The following is a 16,708-nucleotide window of genomic DNA, read 5'->3' on the forward strand; positions in this document are numbered from 1 at the left end:
CAATATTATAAGCAAAGACCCCCAATTCTGAGTGTCTTATAGAAAATCCTATGAATCTGTCAAACCTTAACATATTTGGGACCTCCTGGTAGACCATGTGAAGTCTAATAAGAAAGAAAAAGCTGAAAACTCTTCCTCATAAGCTTTGATGTCTTCATGTTATACATAAACATATTGAGTTTTGTAGGAAAAAAAATCAGAGGTTACACTTTCTACCCATTGTTTAAAAAATTACATATGACCTACAATGCAAATAGTCCATTTCTGTCTAAAAAAGTATAAAAAGAAGTATCTGTCTAACGTATGACATCTAGTCTTGATATCTGAGAGTACTTTCCTGAACTTTTGATGCCTAAAAGTTCCGTGCTTGTAGAAGAGTCATGCATTCAGTAGTTTTGGGGGATCCTCTCACAAAGGAGAGTATTCTTTGGCTATTCTGAGAAGCTATCTATTGTCAAGCACGTCACAATATATGCCATAAATAGACCCCAGTAAAAATCAAGAATGGGAATCTACAAAGGGGTACATGCATCCCACTGTTTGTGGCAGCATTATCAACAGTAGCCAAACTATGGAGAGAGTCCAAATGTCCATTGACTGATGAATGGATAAAGAAGATGTATATGCATATATATGACTCAGCCATCAAAATAATGAAATCTTGCCATTTGTAACAATGTGGATGGAGCTAGAGTGTATTACGCTAAGTGAAATAAGTCAGTTAGCAAAGGACAAATACCATGTGATTTCACTCATGTGGAATTTAAGAAACAAAACAGATGAACATGGGAGGAGGGGAAAAAGAGAGAGAGAGAGAGAAGAAAACAAACCATAAGAGACTCTTAAAGATTGAGAACAAACTCAGGGTTGATGGAGAGATGTGGGTAGGGGATGGGCTAGATGGGCGATGGGCATTAAGGAGAGTGCTTGTTCTGATGAGCACTGGGTGTTGTATGTAAGTGATGAATTCCTGAATTCTACTCCTGAAACCAATATTGCACTGTATGTTAACTAGAATTTAAATAAAAATTTGAAAAGAAAGAAAAAAAGTGAGTGGGAATCTATAAGTGTTGGGGAAAGGGACTGTTAAGACGATTGTTTTGTAGAAATAGCTAGAAATGAAAAGTGAAAATAAGAAGCAATGGCTATCTGGAAATTGGAATTAACTGAAGATCCATTGTTCCATACAGTGTCTTTCATGAGACCTCACCCATGTCTATTATTGGCACAGAAAGCAGAGTGTGCTCTAGGACTGCCATCAGAATTTTCAGTATGAAATAGATGGATTTTGCCACTAGGAAAAGACAAGAGGCCTCAAGATTACTCTCATATAATTCAGGTCACCTTCTTTAGGATATGCTTGTATGAGTGTGGAGCCTACTTAAGATGCTCTCTCTCCCTCTGCCCCTCTCCTCCACTTGCATACTCTCTAAACAAACAGAGAAATAAGTAAATAAATAAGTAAGTAAATAACAAAAGTGTCAGAAATCACATAATATCAGTGGTGTATGATGTGGAAGGTCCTCATCAAACGGGTATTCTGGGAGCGATTTCACCGTTCAGCTAATGCTGTGTAGTACCTATATGAAGGACGTGCTCAGTGACTTTTGGTTATTACAATACAGAAAAGCCACACAGGAGAAGGGATTTTTAAGTTATTTGGGAGCCATTATATAGACTGGACATGTGTTGTGCTCAATTCTGACAGAGGCCCAGATTCTTACAAGATTAGAAGAGTGGCCTCTAAATGCAAATCCATACCCTTGCTTGGTTTTCAGAAGTTAATTAGCCATCTACCATAGAGCCTCCTGATTGCAATTTTATGTTTAAGGAAATAGTGACAATTATAGTATGATCAGCTTGTAGTTATTGCCTGTGCATATTTTTAGCCCATTCTGCCAAGGAATAGATAGACTAGAGTGATTAGAAGACACTGCTTTTCCCTACTGACAAATGCTGGCTGGCAGAGGGACATGTGCTCCCAGGAGCTGTGCACTATGGGATGGGGAAATTCTTTCATGACATCGTTAATGCCAACGACGACCATTTCTATCATTTCAAATATGTGAGCTCTTTCAGCGATATCCTCCATTATCCTGACAAGCCTGAATCTATCACTGCAGGGATGAATTGTTGCCAGTTTTCAATGATGAAGATACAGTGTCAGGATTAAAACAAAACAAAACAAGCTGCGGTACAAATGTCTCGGTCGCTTTCTCACTAGAAAAAAGAAAGCGAAGAAAGGTATGTTGAAAAGCCACATCAGAATGCTGCAAGAAGACATAAGGAATTGTTCAACAGAATTGTTCAACAGAGTGGATTAGGAATTTATTTGTCACTCCCCATAACTGGACCCAAACTGCCAGGTTTTGATCCCCCTGTGGACGTAAGAGTTTTCAAGGCACCACTTATTAAATCTCTCTATTAGTTCTGGGTGCATATTTAACGTGAATATCCAGAATTATCAGATGGGGCCATCACACACTTGCTGAAATTCCCCATCATCTATAATTTTAATTTGAATCCTCCAATTTAGTAGCAATGGAGAGACAGTGAAGAAACATACCGCAGATAGAAGTTCATGTTTGAATTAATTGAGCCAAAGCTTAGTGAAAGGTTAGCAATGAGATCATCCCTCTTCCACTGACATGAAGCAATTATTTTTACCATCACTATTATGTTCCGCTTTTATAATTTAAATACTTCTGTGTCTTTCTTTTTTTTTTAATTTTTTTTTTCAATGCTTATTTATTTTTGAGACAGAGCATGAACGGGGGAGGGGAAGAGAGAGAGAGGCAGACACAGAATCGGAAACAGGCTCCAGGCTCCGAGCCATCAGCCCAGAGCCCGACACGGGGCTCGAACTCACGGACCGCGAGATCGTGACCTGGCTGAAGTCGGACGCTTAACCGACTGCGCCACCCAGGCGCCCCTTCTGTGTCTTTCTATTCACTTAGAATTAATGGCCCAAGAGTACACTGAGGAAACCATTAAGTAGTTTGGGGATAACAAAAATTTGAGAAACTCTGGTGAGAAATTGTTGGTGGAATGAGTGGCCGAGGGAATTGTCTAAGGTACATAAAGCCTGACAGTGACAAAAGAGAATCCTCAAGGGGTTTTTTTCTTGCCAAGGCCACGGAAAATTGGAAATAAATATTGAGAACTGGTACAAGGGACCAGTTCAAAATACTTATGTATTTTGAGAGAGCGAGAGAGAGAGTGCGCGTGCAAGCAGGGGTAGGGCAGAGCCCAAGGAGGCTTTATGCCCAGCACAAAGCCCAACAGGGGCTCGATCTCACCACCATGAAATCCCGACCTGGGCTGAAATCAAGAGTCGGACGTTTAACCGACCGAGCCTCCCAGATGCCCCTGAGGATTGAATCTTTTAAGACTCTTAAAATACAATAGTTCCCCCACTCCTTATCCATGGAAGATACATTGCAAGACCCCAATGGATGCCTGAAACCATGAAAAGTAATGAACCCTATATATACTGTTTTTTTTTCTATATGTGCACATATATGATAAAGTTTAACTTATAAGATAGACACAGTAAAAGATTAACAATACCTAATGGTAAAATAGAACAATTACAACAAAATACTGTAATAAAAGTTACGTGAATGTAGGTTCTCTCTCTCTCTCAAAAGATTTTATTGTACTGTACTCACCCTTCTTGTGATGATGCCTTTGTGTTGAGATGAGGTGGGTGATGTGGGCATGGTGATGTAGTGCTAGGCTACTCTGACCTTCTGACCATATGTCAGGAGGGTCACCTGCATCCAGATCATGCTAGATTGTGGGTAACTGAAACACTGGAAAGTGAACTCGTGAACAAGAGGGGACAAGTATATAACGTATGGAAATTATCATATTAGCATAAGATAAATTGCATCATTGGTAACCATTCTCAATAAAAACGAAGACACTAGCAGGATGACAACAGGTCAGAAACCCTTTAAATCTGCCAAATGATACACAGATTTTCCTCTTGGCAGGAAGATTTGCCTGCCAAAATTTCAACCCAAACTGGGCCCCCGATATTGCATTTTTGGACAGTATTCTGGACATCTTCTCTCATGATTACCCTAATAGAGCTCACTGAACTTTGAGGGGAAAAAAAAATAAAAGGACAACTATTTTTGGTATCCACATATTTTTGTGAGCCTGAGGTCTAGAAATATAATGATAGCAAGAAAGAAGAGAGAGGTGATCTAGATACTAAATCTGATAATCAGTCCGTTTCAAAATTGAGTCCATGAAACTACATCTTGAGGAGTACAGCTGGTAGGAAAATATTGCTCTGATGGTGCATTAGTCAGTACAAGTAATACAGCTGCTATAACAAACCACCCCTAAGTCTTAGTGACTTCACATGATAAAAGTTTATTTCTTGCCCAAGTCACAAAGTGTTGTACATTGGGCCCCTCTCCTCCAGGTGGAGATACTGGGATCCTGGCCGATTACATCTTGTGTCACTACCATACTAAACACATAACCTCCGTGGTAACCCTGGAAGGGAAAGAAAAAAGCATGGGCTACTGTGTATGGAGTTTTGTGGCCAGGCCTACAAGAGGCGTAATATCACTGCCACCCACATCCCATTGCCCAGAACCTAATCAATTGGCCCTTTGTTACTCATTGCAACAAAGGCTTGGACATACAGTAAAACCTTGATTGGAGAGCACAATTCGTTCCAGAAACATGCTTGTAATCCAAAGTACTTGTGTATCAAAGTGAATTTCCCCATCAAAAAAAAAATGGAAACTCAGATGATTCGTTCCACAACCCAAAAATATTCATGTAAAAATGATTACAATACTGTAATATAATACAAAATAATAAAGAAAATACAAAATATAAAGAAAAATAAGCAAATTGACCTGCACTTACCTTTGCAAACCTTCATGGCTGGTGTGAGGGAGACCAGAGAGAGGAGGGTTATTGTATAGGACGATTTTCACTATCACTAATGGAATCGCTGTTATCTATTGGCTCATTGGAATCTCTTTCTGCATGGGGGCCATTGTATATATTCGCATAGATGTTGACCACAGCACAGTATTAATAAACTCTTGTCATATACTGTATTTAATGTAATTGGCAATAAGGCAGCAGAGGAAAAGGTTTATATCAGCAGGCAGTCTGACCTACAATAAAGCAAAGCATTCCCAAGCTTACTCTTGTACCAAAAAGCAAAGGACTGTCCATAGGTGCTTTGAAGGGACAAAAAATACACTAGTGCCAGTTGTGGGCACCTTCCAGCATTCTGAAACATTACTGATTTCTGCCAAACACCACGACCTAAGCATGAGAGACGATCACCCACAATCCCGCAGTGAGAGAGAGAGAAGAATCACTGGCTCAGTTGTGATCATGTGACGTTCAGCATCACGTACTACTCATACTGCAAGCTATCGCTCATTTATCAAGTTAAAATTTATTGGAAATGTTTGCTCTCTTGCGGAACACTTGCAGAACAAGTTACTTTTAATCCAAGGTTTTACTGTAGAGGCATTCCGTATGCCCAGAAAGATGAAATGAGAATGGTAAGCAGCTAGCAAGTCTCAGCTGGAGATGAGTAACAGAAAGTAGTATTTTACACTAACAAACACACCAAAACAATTATGCTATAAGATCCAGAAAGCATGTGAATTTTTAAAATGCAGCACAATGCATTCAAGCAATTCTGAGTTTAAGGATTTCAAATTGGGTTAAACTGCGGACACCTGAGAAAGCACAGTCACACTCTGCTGTTCTAACAGGTATCTTGGTAAAGAAGATGGAGAAGTTGGTAGCCATGTTTTTGGACTGAGCTATCCGCACATTGTCATTTTCAGCTCGGTGATCGACATCAGAGAGAATCAGATATGCAATCTGCACATTTAGGACAAAATTTCTTCTCACACATTCCTCCCCATTCCCTTAATGGAGATAATTGACTCATACGAGACATGGAAACAGCTGGGCTGCTGATCTCATTAGCACTGCGATCAGGACTGAGGGGCCTCAACATGGGAACCTAAAAGGAGGCAATGATGGAAGATTAACTGCTGTTATAAAAAAGGTGAAAGGAATTCAGTCTGTTCAGCTTTTCCCATTCACACAAAGAGAGAAGAAACATCAGCAACGGGGAGAATATGGAATTATATTTCACTTCTGAAATTTACCATGTACCTTTTCTCTTGAAACCTTAGGGGTCAGAACCAAGCGAGCATCATCCATGGAATGCAGCCACTGAACTAATTTTAAAAGTCCCTTCTGAACACAGCAATGTAGTAAGAAACATTTGGTGAATGGCGGAGCAGAGGTAGAGAATGATACTGCAGTACCGACAACTCTTGAATGGAACACGCTATCATTTTTCATTAAAAAGATACAGTCAATAATTAAACTTGCCATTTTGAATCTCCATGCTTGCTTAAGGAGAAATAATTTCCTGAAATTACAAGAGCATTAAATATGTAATTATGATATAAGTAAATACCAAAGGCTTCATATTTTTAAGTAAAAAGCACAGTTTAGAACAGTATGAGAATAAAAGGCTCTGGAGATAATAGGTAAAAAACAAAAAAACTACCAAACCAAGAAAAAAGCTAACAGAGTGCAGACCCCACCAAGTCACAGATTAACCCTAGGTGGTTTGCACCTATTTTTTTCCCCAGACTGTATGTTGCTTTTTCATCCTATAACAGAGTATTTTGCAGAGCAGAGTTTTTATTTTGATGAATTCCTATTTATAAATCTTTTATTTTATAGATCACGCTTCTGGTTTCAGATCCAAGAACTCCTTGCCTAGACCTAAACCCTAAGGACTTTCTCCTACTTTAAAAAAAAATTTTATATTTTTATATTTTACGTTTAAGTCCATAATCCATGTTGAGTTAGTTTTTGCCTAAGGTGTGACTAAGGTCAAGGTTCCTTTCCCCCCTCCATGGATGTTCAATTGCTCTGGCACCATTTCATGAAAAGCCTATCTTTCCTCCATTGAATTGCGTTTGCACCTTTGCTAAAAATCACTTGGGGTTATCTGTAGGTGTATGTCTGGGCTCTCTATTCTGTTCCACTAATCTATGAGTCTATTCCTCCACTAACACATGCATTGCCCTGACGATTGCAGCTATAGAATATATCTTGAGGGGCGCCCGGGTGGCTCAGTCAGTTGAGCGTCCAACTTTGGTTCAGTTCATGATCTCGGGGTCATGAGTTCGAGCCCTACATTAGACTCGCTGCTGTCAGACTGTCAGCACAGGGCCCACTTCGGGTCCTCTGTCCTCCTCTCTCTGCCCTTGTGCTCTCTCAAAAATAAATAAATGTTTAAAAAAAAAAAAAGAATATGTCTTGAAACTTGATATACTGATTTCTACAAATTTCTCTTGTACAAAATTGTTTTAGCTATTTTAGTGCCTTTACTTTTCCATACAAATTTTAGAATAATCTTGTGTCCCCTAACAATCTTTTAGTAGACTTTTTAGCTTAATTATCTGCTCACAATTGCAGGAACAACAAATGTGAGAGGTCATTGTGTGATCACTTTTTGTTTATGCCGATTATATTCCTTTATTTCTGAAAGGTTCCAGTGTCATCCTTTGGTGTCCAACCTAGGTAGCCTAACAGAGTGGGACTAGCGGAAAGAGATGGAGAGCCTCGTCCTTGCTTCCAACAGCTTCTCACCCCTGAGAATTGGTGTCCTTTGACAGTCTGACTGTAGTGCTGTCTCATCCCTTGGATTTATATCTTGCTTGCCAGCTCTCTACAGCTACTTTGCGTCTCTGCTGGACTCCATTAGTGGACGTCCAATGCGGAGAAAAACATATTCTAGAATTATTCAAATTACTTCTGATAACCATTTTGCCAATGGTAGCTGACAGTTGCCCCCCACAAGTGTCACTGTCTGAAGGTCTTTCACAGTGAGGCACAGTAAGACTTAAGGTCACTTGACTTCTGTGAAATGAGCAAAGCCAGAAGTAATTGAGAGTAAAAATTGCTTAAACTTTAAAGAGACATTCAATGCATTCTCTCTGCTTCCGGATTTAAAGAAATATTTTTTTAAATAAATAAATAAATAAGCAAAATCCCCTTTATTGCTTTCAAATTTGGCCACGTGGAGCAACAAGAATGACAAATTCTCTCGTAGCTAATTCATAAGGGTAATTACCAATTATACAATATTTCATTGCTCAGTTTTAATAAAATGGGTCTACTGTAGTTAAGAAACGAAAAATACATAGTTTGGGGGTACCTGCTATGTGTGGGGCCCTTTTTATAGGCAATATGTGTTTAAATCTCACAGCCGTATAAGCGAGACAGCATTACTATCCCACGTCACAAAAGAGGAAACTGAGTTCTAAGACAGTTAAGCGAGTAACCTCAGGAGACAATGCTAGTAAGTGGTGAAGCCAGGATGAAAACCGAGGTCTGACCAACGTGAAACCCCATGCTCCCAACTAATATAGTACATATTATATTTGATTGCTTCTTTGTGGAGGGAAATGACACTGAACGGTTAAGGATCAAATTAATTATCATCTTATGACATTATTCAACTTTAATGATAATAGCTTTTGGCATTTTTCAAAAGTCAGACAATGAAGTAGTAACTTCTTTAGGTAATTATGTGAATGCTTCCAGGCTGTTCTACCCTCCCTAAAAATGTCAAGAGACAAAAGAAAGGAGACAGGCTCAAAGTGGAGCAGGTCAGATGTAAAAGAGAAATTCCCAATAGTGTAATAGGTATGGAAATGTTTTACTGGGAGAGGGAATGCATAATCTTAAAATGTCCACAAAAGGTTTAAAGATTTCAGCCCAGAGCAAGAGGATTGAGTTAATTACTTCTTAAAATCTTAAAGGGTTTTCATTATTAAGGACATTCTGAACCAAAGTTCAGATCCTTGAAAACACATGCCGAAAATCTTTTTGGCTATAACAAGGGAAGACCAAACAGTCCCACATCTCCCTAAATTCGAGGATTATTTAGACAATTAAGATTTTTGTAACATTTTATTGCTAATTCAGACCTCCAGAGAAGAGTACAAAGTTAGTTTTGCAGTGAGAATTTCTATGTTATTTCAATCTGGCTACCGCATCTAGGATACACACACACACATACACATGCATAGACACACACACAGAAAGAAAGATAGAGAAAGAATTTTCTTAAATAAATAGAAGAAACTCCCTGGAAGGGATATTGTTGCCGCAGTCTAGTCCTCTTCATTCTGGTACTTGGTGAGCAAGCCAAATAGCCAGATTCTTTCCCAAGAACCCAAAAGTCAATCTTCTCAGGTCATTTCTCAGGTTACTGTCCTTCTCAAATGCCCTGGCCACATACACAGAACTACCAGGAGACACTTATTAGAATAATAAGGAGACACTTATTAGAAAAATGGATCTCCTATACAGTGGCAAAGAAACACACCCCATCTACCTCCAATAATCATTCTTAAATATGAGTGGACAACCAATCATCAGACAAATGAGGAAAACATCAAGATGGAAGAGGAAGGCCAACATAAGCAAACAGGTGGGGGGGGGGGGGGGGAATGAGCCCAGAAGAAATAGACCTAATTCTGAGAACAGATTATACTTAAAAAAAAATCTAGGGGGCGCCTGGGTGGCGCAGTCGGTTAAGCGTCAGACTTCAGCCAGGTCACGATCTCGCGGTCCATGAGTTCGAGCCCCGCGTCAGGCTCTGGGCTGATGGCTCAGAGCCTGGAGCCTGTTTCCGATTCTGTGTCTCCCTCTCTCTCTGCCCCTCCCCCGTTCATGCTCTGTCTCTCTCTGTCCCAAAAATAAATAAACGTTGAAAAAAAAAATTAAAAAAAAAATCTAGTCAGTGTTATTTAGGAAGACTTGATAAAATACTGCTGCTACAAACTGAGAATAAGATGTTGTGAAAAATGACAAAGAATAAAATAAATTAAAAATTATTGCCGAAATAAAGTAATTCATCAGAAGGATTGCTAAAGTCAAGTAAATCTCCCAGATCATGAAGCAAAAGAGTATAAGAAAATGGGAAATACAAGTGAAAAAATAAGAGATATAACAGAATTTACCCAAAGGCACTCTGCTTTCCCCACCAGGGAACCTGAGACTGAACAAGGTACAGCTAGTTAACATTCTAGATCCCTCCACCCCCACCCCCATCAGAAAGGCCCAATGGGGGGGGGGGGCGCCTGGGTGGCGCAGTCGGTTAAGCGTCCGACTTCAGCCAGGTCACGATCTCGCGGTCCGTGAGTTCGAGCCCCGCGTCGGGCTCTGGGCTGATGGCTCAGAGCCTGGAGCCTGTTTCCGATTCTGTGTCTCCCTCTCTCTCTGCCCCTCCCCCGTTCATGCTCTGTCTCTCTCTGTCCCAAAAATAAATAAACGTTGAAAAAAAAAAAAAAAAAAAAAAGAAAGGCCCAATGGGGAGCAGAACGTCCACCCTTTGCCAAAGGCAATGAGGCAGTGAGAGTTGATGCTGCAGTTTCACCAGGAGGTATTACTGGGACCGATCAGGGAACTGAACTTCCAGCCCCATCTAGACCTGTCTGCTACACCTAAACTCGATGACGGCCTGCAAAAAAGAAAAATAGGATCCAGGATCTCACAACGTAATATCCAAACTGTCTCGGATGCAACAAAAATCCCTTGTCAAACCAAGAACCATCTCAACTTGAGTTAGAAAAGACAGTCAACAAATGCCACACTGAGATATTACAGCTGTTGGCATTAGCTAACACGGATTTTTAACCAGCTGCCATAAAATGAGCAATTACGACCATGCTTGAAACAATAGCTAAAACAGCCTCGGCAAAGAAATAGAAAGTATAGGGGAACAAAATGGAAATTTTAGAACAGAAAAACATAATAACTGACATTTGGAAAACTCACTGGATGGACTCAATAGCAGAATGAATACGACAGAGGAAAGAATCAGGGAACGTGATGATAGAACAGAAATGACGAATCTGAACAATGGAAAGAAAAGAGATGGAAAAGAAGTGAACAAGAACTTAAGAGGCTGGTGGAACAATAGATTTAACATTTGTATAACAGAGACCCAAAAGGAAAGAAGGAAGAGTGGGGCTCAGAGTATTTGAAGAAATAATAATATCAGACTTTTTTGAGCAAGACATTCCTCTTTTAAAACTATAATGAGGCCACCTCATTACAGTTGCCATACTCTTACGTTTATCCATAGGGAAAATGCAAATAGCAAAACACTACAATAACCTCAGCACTTTTAAGCAAACTCATATCGCGTTATCACCACTACCCTGGAAATTAGCAGACATGGGTGGATGCATGAAGCCCATAGCCTTCCAAACCATGGTCGATGCATGCCATGGCTTGCAGATCTGATCATGAGGCTCCGACTTCTGAGGATGGTCACCAGGTTGTTCATTTGTTCTTCATTCAATAAATACTTCCTGTTCCCTCATTCTGGCCGACATACTGTGATGGGCTGTGTTACAGCGAGATTTCTGCATTGAACCTTGTTTGGCAACCTATCCAGTGTGCTCTACTGCTCTAGGAAATATCTCCTCTGGACACTGACCACCATCAGCTTATCAGAGTAGAGCTTGCTGTAAATCTGGTGAGAACCTGGTTAGCCTTTTGTGGTCTTCTTTTTTGAAGCGTAATAAATCTTTTTGTATGGTAAAAGCCATTTTGCGATTTGCCATGAAATGTTTTTTTTACCCAAGCTTACCTTATAGTTGATTTTTGTCTCCCCCCTCCCCCCCCCACAACATCTTGTACTTACTTACTCACTGAAATCTCACTCACATTCGAGTGGCTTTTTGTTATGTAAACTATTTCTGGCTCCCCATGACAATTGCTGCCTACTTACCTGTTAACCACTCTCAACAGGCGGAACAGACAAGCCCATGAATTACTATCAAATAAATTGGAAATTTGGGTGAAAGGAACTTGTTACTACTTGGGTTGGATTTTAGGCCGGCATCTTCCAGCTTTCAAGTTCTAAACATTTCCTGCCTGTCTTGCTATGCCAACCAAAACGGCAAAAGGTCACATTTCTGTTCCACATCTTACTAATTTGCTGAATTCACAATTCAGTACAATTACTAACTGAAAATTTGTGCAGATTAAATGGGACGTCAAAGGGTAATTTTCAAGAATTAATAGGAATCATGACTTTCAGAGAGAAAACGAACATGTGTCAAAGATTTTAACTCATTGTATGCACAAATTATAATGCAGCAAATAAATGTTGAAATGAATTGCAAAACTCGTTTTACGCATAGAGCAATAGTCAGTTTTATTCCAGTGGATATTTACATTAATTTACATTCTTGTAGACAGGAATTTTTGCTGTGCTGTCAGTTGGCTACTAAGTTAACTTCTAGCTCTACAGAGTTGTAAAAGCCTAGATAGAGTCACCTCTATATGGAATTAATTCTGGAGCCTTCAGCCTTTCATTGAAAGGATATTCAGTAATTTCTCACTCCTTCCAAAATCTTAAGGTTTTCTATACAATAATAAAAACAATAATGCTGCCTTGGCACAATTATGGAAGGCAGAATAAAGAACCTATTTGCTGAAAGTACACAGAAAGAAATCACATCTCTTTCTTTAATTTTAATTTTAATTTTAATTCCGGTATAGGTAACACACAATGTTATAGTTTCAGGTGTACAATTCAAGGATTCTATACATCACCCAATGCTCACTAGGACCAGTGCCCTCCTTAATCCCCATTATCTATTTCACTCATCTTTCCCCCACACTTCCCCTCTGGGAAATCACATCTCTTTCATAGTTTGTATTTAGTTTTTTTTTTAAACACATAAAACAGATACGTTTTAATAATCATGAGGACGATATTGTAAATATCACTTCATTCTGGTTATCTAAGGCAACAAACAGAAATTCAGTAACTATTAACGAAATGCAAATGTGGTAAATATGTTTTGCTTACAAAGAGCATACACTGTAGCAAATGAAAATGGGGATTTTTTTTAAAGATATGAATTATTCCCATCACTTATGTCCCCCTGTAGTAAAAAAGCATGCTCTCCCATGTCAGTGAGTCAAGCCATAGAAGCCCAGGAAGATGACTGGGAAGGCGAGCCGTTCTGGTTTAACGCAAGTAGCTTAAGAGGACATTTCAGGGGCGTCTGAGAAGCAGTTTCCTTAAACTATTGACATGCAGTCGACTTACTTGCTTTAGGAATTTACTCTTATGTCTGCAATGCAAGTCCCATGCATTTTAATTTTCTTTTCTTTTTTTTTTTAATTTTTAATGTTTATTTATTTTTGAGAAGGTGGGGAGCGGGGCAGAGAGAGAGCGAGACACAGAATCTGAAGCAGACTCTGGGCTCTGAGCTGTCAGCACAGAGCCCGATGCAGGGCTAGGACTCACGAATGGTGAGATCATGACCTGAACCAAGGTCAGACACTTAACCCACTGTGCCCCTTAACCCAGGGGCCCCTAATTTTCAAACAGTAACTTGCTCAGCCAGCTTTTATTTATGCCCTTACTATGTGCCCAGAACCATGCTAAGTAGCATTATCTTCTTTCATTTAATACTCTTAAAAATCCTACTGTTAAATAAGATTGTAAGCAGAACTTCCTTAGACTTCACAGATGAGTGGGAGGGCTGTAGGTCTAAGATCAAGGCACAATTTTTTAGCTCAGCTGGTGAGAAAGCCAAGTGGGGAAGGCAGAGCTGGGAAATGCTTACTTCTTGGGCTTGGATATCCTAAAGGCATCAATATCTAAGCAGCCCCGTCTCCTGCTTTCCCGACATACAAGGTCACAAGCTACATGAAGTTCTTTTTAGAGTTCAGACAAAAGTTTATTCGCTTTGCCACAACTGTAGAATTGTACCAAAACAGAACTCCAAACCTTCTCACCTTAATTTCCACTGCCTGAATCCCACCACTACCTTCTCTTCCAGACTGATCTGTTTTGACAAGATTTGCATCTTGCCCCTACATATGCACCTATGTATATTCTTAGCACCTAGAGTACCTTAGCGTATGGTAGGTACTCAGAATGTTTGCTGACCAAAGGGCTAAAAGAAAGGAGACATAACAAGTTGAAAAAAAAAAAAATTAAGATTTTTCTGGATTGTTAAATATCCTCTCTAAAAACTCTAACTTCTTAGAGGGACTTAGAGGTTCATCAATGACTGGTAAACCAATTAATTCTTTTCTAACACCCAGGTAAAATCCAGAAGACATTGGACATTTTGATAGAAGGTCCTGGGGAAGGATAAAGATGTGGTTTCTGAGTCCTAGGCAGCTGTACCAAGAGGTGAAACAGAGAGAGAGGTGGGAAACTTTTTTCGAGTTTATTTATTTATTTTGAGAGAGACAGAGACAGTACAAGTGGGGGTGGGGTGGGGGGGATCTCAAGCAGGCTCCACTCTGCCAGCACAGAGCCTGATGTGGGGCTTGAATCCATGAAGCCGCAAGATCATGACCTGAGCCAAAACCAAGAGTCGGATGCTTAACCGACTGAGCCACCCAGGCTCCCGGAGGTGGGAAACTTTTGAGAAACAATCTCCTTTCCTTCACAGCTCTACGACTCACCTACTTGCCAGGGAACTAATGGGGAGCCATTTCCACTTTTGGAAAACTGAGCCCAGCTGTGATGAAGAAAGCTTCACTATTACTCATCAACCCGTCATTCTCACTAGGAGGTTCAAGGAGGCCAGTAAAGACCAGGTTCTTGCAGCCTGCGTGAGGAGCTGATTCTCCGGACCCTCCTTCTTCCCATGGTTTCTGTCACTTGCAGGAGGCGGGGATGGGCGGGTATGTCATCCAGCAGGAAGAGCAAGAATCAGATATGCTGGAAAAGGAGCCCCCTCTCCTGTGAGCAGAACTGAACTGAATTGTCTGTTTGTGTCTCTCAGGCAGACGTGCCTCTGACTCCACTGACAGCACAGAGATACCACATGGGAACTCCCCCAGGGTCCCTCTCCCCGCTTCTCAGCGCTCCCCACAGCAGCAGCCATTGTGTTTCTTTCTCTCCTGGATGTGCACGTACAGTTATAGACATGAAAAATGCCGAATCTTGCAACCAAGATGTCCGCCAGTAGGGGAATAGATAAATAACCTGTGGAACATGCAGACAATGGGGGATTGTTTGGCACTAAAATGGGCACCTGGGTGGGTAAGTTGGTTACACGTCCAGCTCTGGGCTTAGGCTCAGGTCATGATCTCATGGTTCATGAGTTTGAGCCCTGCATTGGGAATGGGATTTTCTTGGGATTCTCTCTCTCCCTCTGTCTCTGCCCCTCCCCAACTCTCTCTCTCTCTCTCTCTCTCTCTCAAAATAAATAAACTTAACAACAACAACAATAACAACAAAAAGAAATGAGCTGTCAAGCCATGAAAAGACATGGAGAAACTTTAAATGCATGTCACTAAGTGAAAGAAGCCAGTCTGAAAGGCTATATACTGTGGGATTTCAACCATGTGACATTCTGGAAAAGGCCAAACTATGGAGACAGTAAAAAGATCAGTGGTTGCCAGGGTCTGGGGATTGGGGGAGACGAATAGGCAGAGCTCAGAGGATTTTTAACCTTGCATGATACCATAATGACGGATACATGTCCTTTACACAGTTGCAAAACCCACAGAACGCACAACAGAGCGTGAACAGTAATGTAATCATGGACTTTGTGTGATGGCGATGTGGCAATGCAGGTTCATCGATTGTTGATAATGGGGAGCCCATGCCTGTGTGGGACTCCCCTCTGCACAGAGGGCACCCTGGCAGGACAGCTCAAGCTGAAGTGGGTGCGGGCCAGGGGTGCTCAGCAGAAAGCGTGCCCTTGTGGGGTGACTGGAACTGTGGCAGCCACCGACCAGGGTTCCTGAGGGTGCTTTGTGCAGAAGGCAGGCACCCTGTGGGGGCAGCTGAGGCCCAGGAGGTGTGGGCCTGGAGTGTGCCAGGTGCTTTGCGCTTGTCACCTTGGTGCAACCGCTGGAGCTGTAGTGAGTACTGAGCAGGGGTGTCCTGATGTACACTGTGCTGAAGTCACCTTGGTGGGATGGGGTGAGCTGGGGCGGGCCGGGGGCCTGGGGCCCACTGAGGCAGCAGGGGCTCTGGTGCCTGGAACCCTGCTCCCGTCCTGCTCTCCAGGTGGAGGGGGAATGTAAACCGTGGAGTTCGCCAGTGCCTCCACCCCACAGAGAGTTCTAGCTGCTCCCCAGCCGCTGGCAGGATTCTGGGGCTAGTTCCTCTATATCCTAGTTGCTTTTTCTGTGCCCCAGGGCATCAGGGCTGGTTCTGGGGTGAGGGGCCCTGGAACTCTGCTCCAATTCATGTTATTAAGGTGGAAAGGGAGCAGAAACCTCGCGCTTGCCAGCCCCGCCTGCCCTATAGAGAGTTCTAGCAGGCCCCCCACTGTTTGGGGGAGCCAGTTCTTTGTATTCTAGTCGCCCTTTCAAAGCTCATCTTTTTTTGAGGATGGACGAATCTACTCCCAGACCCTCAGTACTATCCCTTTCCACTGCAGTTAGCAGTGTCAGGGGCTGGTTCTCTTCCTCGCCTGGCACGTCTTTCTCCCTTCTCTATGTGGTCTCTGTCTTTCGTTGTGCAGAAGCTGTTTGGTCAGCCCTCAGTTCTTCTCTGGAGTCATTGCTCTATAATAGGTGTAGACTGCTGTGTCTGTGGAGAAAATGGATTCAGGGCTAGTCATCTTAGACCAGAACCCCTGTGGGTCCTCACATCTCCAGCTGTGGGCCAGCC

Source organism: Prionailurus bengalensis, chromosome D1, assembly GCF_016509475.1.
Source record: "Prionailurus bengalensis isolate Pbe53 chromosome D1, Fcat_Pben_1.1_paternal_pri, whole genome shotgun sequence".
Taxonomy (NCBI): Eukaryota; Metazoa; Chordata; class Mammalia; order Carnivora; family Felidae; genus Prionailurus; species Prionailurus bengalensis.